Source organism: Rattus rattus, chromosome 1 (assembly GCF_011064425.1).
Source record: "Rattus rattus isolate New Zealand chromosome 1, Rrattus_CSIRO_v1, whole genome shotgun sequence".
In the NCBI taxonomy this organism is placed as follows: Eukaryota; Metazoa; Chordata; class Mammalia; order Rodentia; family Muridae; genus Rattus; species Rattus rattus.
Genome location: NC_046154.1, coordinates 121684955 through 121688806, shown reverse-complemented (window position 1 = coordinate 121688806; position 3852 = coordinate 121684955).

The window sequence follows — 3852 nt, the reverse complement described above, 5'->3', positions numbered from 1 at the left end:
TTATGGTTCTTCCACATGGTATATAATGTCCTCTTAGGAAGATGGCATGAACACAAGGTCATAAATGTGCAATGCATCATTAAGTAGCAAAAAAAAAAAAAAACCACGGTTCTATTTTAGAAAGGCAGGCATCTTGTTTCTGTAGCTTCATTCAGTGTAGAAAAGTTTCACCAATAGAAGACAAGAATAATTAAGGTGTGATGGAGGGCCTGAGATAGCAAAAGGTTGGGAACAAAAAATGGGAAGATTAAAGAGTCAACAGTTAAGTGAATGGTCTGGAAAGAATTGAGGAGTTGGACAGAAAAAGTTGCTACAGGGAGCACAAGGGACATGAAATAGAACGGCTTTGACGGAAAATGGGTTTAAAGTGGGATCTCAACCGGCAGTGGAGAAAATGGGATACTTTAAGGTTTAAGCAATAAGTAACATAATTGAACAACAGTATCTAAGACGCTTTGTGTTGAGCTGGGTTTTTTTTTTTAATGAAAAGATTAACAATACATGGAAAAAACTTTGATTTATAAAAGGCCAACTTGAGGCGGGGGCAACAGTGTCACCCAACATGGAGAAGCAGATGTGGGTGCAACAGAGATGATCTCAGACGTTGTCAGCATCCGCCACACTGCCCAAATCCCAAGCCCAAATCTCCCTCATCCCCAGGACCCCAGTAACACACACACACACACACACACACACACACACACACACACACACACGCACACGCACGATCAACAGACAGATTGGCAGTCAAGGACTAACATCAGGAGAGGACTCTTGGCACTCTGCATGACACTACGATGAGACAATGAGTCCGGACCAGACAGTAGAAGGAGCGATGACCTAAGCTTGATTGAAGAGTGTTGGTTGAGAAGTCAGGCGGTGCTCAAGACAGTTTCAATTAATTTCGCCACTGTTTCACTCTTTGATTTTTTTTATTAAACAAAACATATTAGGGAAGCTGGAGGGATGGCTCATCAATTTAGAGCACTTGCTGTTCTTACAGAGGTTTGATTCTCAGCACCCACATGATGGTTCACAGCCATCCAAAACTCCAGTTCAGGGCATCCAGTGCCCTCCTCTGACCTACCTGCACACTAAGCATGCACGTGTTGCATACACATACATACAACAAAATATTCATTCATACATATAAAATAAACCCTTTAATCTAAAAATAAATTTTAGCTAGTACAATCAGAGTCCAGGCGCTATACTTTTAAGACATGGAAAGCCAAGCACGTGGAGTTATGATTCATCAGTTTCAGAAAAGAAAAACTGAGTCACCTCTTACTCAGACATCGTCCTTGTCCAACTTAGTTGCTAACATGAGAGTGCAGGGTGGCTATGAAAAAGCTTAGGACTGAAGGATAACCAGCCTCCTGTAGATGAGAAGACTGGGCTTTTTCTGTGAGTATCTGAGGAAACAACAACCTGTGTGCACTGACTTTTCTTCTGGTAGCTTCAGGATAACTTCTCCAGAATGGAGCTTTATCAGGGGGAGTCAAATAATCAAGCATTTCATAGGTCTCAGGGAGCCTCCAAGTGCAGGCCAGCCATACCTACAGGCTCTCCCATACCTGCAGGCTCTCCCATACCTGCAGGCTATCCCATGCCTTGTAATTTCTGCGTTTTCTCAAATGGAAGAAGATGATGAAAAGAACCCCAGTGATAGGTCTTGAGTGGATGCTCTGACTGATGGTGGCCAGGCTGGTCTCAAGAGGATTTACCCAGCAGGATCTGTTTTGCAGGGTGCCTAGCCTAAAATTTAGTTTAGGGATTTTTAACCAGGTCACTGGGGAAGAAATTGACCCCCAGTCCATGCTGCTACCAGACCACTTGGTAGCAAAGGCTACACTCAGGAAGAATTACTTTACAGAAATTTTAATTAAAGCTAAACCTTTAACTTTAGTTTGCTTATCTTGAAATGATATCTTTCTTGGGTTTTGTTATTATTCTCATGAAACAATTTATGTATATCCATGGTTAAATCAGTTGGAAAACAATGTATATCTTTAACATTAATATTTATCAAATCTGTTGCGTTTAAATCTTAATAACAAGTTATTAAAGAGTAATGAAGACTATAACTCTGAGTAACTCAAACAAAAATAATCCACACACAATTTATATTTTACTGCTTATAAATGTTCTAACTCCTTTTCGTCTTTGTTTCTCATAGATAAGATTTTTGGACCTTCAAGAAGAATGTACTTTTTTTGCATTCTTTTCAACATCTTTTCTGGTTTAGAACTTGTCTCAAGAGAAAACCTTGAAAGAAAATGAAAACTTCTTTCTTAAAGCCCACAGTGGTTTATTAATATTTTAAAGCTTTTCAGTGCAGTTGCATTCACAAATTGGATTTGCACTGTTTGATATAAAACAATTGTTTTATTCCCACTTCAAGTGTGCCACTGTTTTCAAGCTTGTTAATTAAATGTTTTATTTTTTAAAATACTGTACAAGTTTCTCAAAACTTCATCTGCACCTGCTCCGTTAATGAAAGGATGTCCTTGGAACAACTCCAGTTTATTAAGTGGAAAGCCATTTATTTCTCGTAAGAATTCAGTCTTTTACCTGTAGGCTTTAAAATGAGTTCGTGAGCATTGTATGCCCTCACCTTTTATCTGCTGTCAATTAACATGAGCGTTTTTTTAGTATGCAGAGAGAGAAAAAAAAACACGCCGCTTGGAATGTCACTTCCATTGCCTGATGCCCCGACACGTGTGATAAGCTGACAGCTCTGCAAAGCTATTTGGTGCTTCTCTCTGTAAGCCTGGCCCTTGTGGTCCTACACTGGCATCCTCTGCCCCCGAGACTATGAAGAACAATCTGATGAGAGGCAGGATTAGGGTCGAGCGGCCAAACTGCTCAGCTTCTCAGAATTTCCATCATAGAACCAAATTCACAAACAACTTTCTAGGGTCACTGGGCATCTTATGGGACCTCGATGATTCTTGGCAGAGCTTTCCGAAGGTTAAGAACCACTAAAGATGGGCGTTTGGTGGAAAAGTTCAAGCCATGGAGCAATGTAAGGTCCCTGATTATCACAATTCTGGCTACTGAAAAGACAGTTCATAGATGGCTATGGCTAGGGCTGAAAATTGCAATAACATATTGTTAACTTTTAAAAATCAGATTATAACGTTTTCCCACTTGAGGCATACACACACACACACACACACACACACACACACACACACACGCATACTTGGGGCATATATATATATATATATATATACATACATACATACTTGGGGCATATATATATTCAGTGGTGGACAGGCGGACAACTTAATGGTTATAACCCTGTGACAGGTTATAGACACTGTTTTCACAGGTGTGTGATGCCCTGGCTTCAATCTTCCACACAGGAAGGAAAGAAAAAATGGAAAATGTGAGAAAGGAGTGAAAGGGGGAAGAAAGGAAGGGAGAGAGGGAGGAAAAGAAAAAAAAAGATCGATCCCTAGTTTGGACTTCGCTTGCTTTCTTGTGTTGTTTTTGTTTTCTAATCTAGGTTTTCTGGACTAAGCTGGGCTCTTTAACATGTTTTCCCCTACTACCTCTATAAAATGGCAAGAAAATTGGACCTTGGTTATTTTATATTTTATCTGAAAGTCAGCTTAATCTTTTTCAGTTAGTAAGAGGGAAAGCCCCAAAGTTGAAATTAAAACCTGAAAGTGGAGACTGGAAAAATGGCTCAGTGATGAAGAGCGCTGGTTGCTTTGCCAGAGGATCCAAGTTCCATTCCCAAAACCCACATGACAGCCGACGACCACCCGTGACTCTAGTTCCAGGGATCTGGTACCATTTTCTGGCTTCTGAAGGCACTAGGCATGTATGTGGTACACGGGC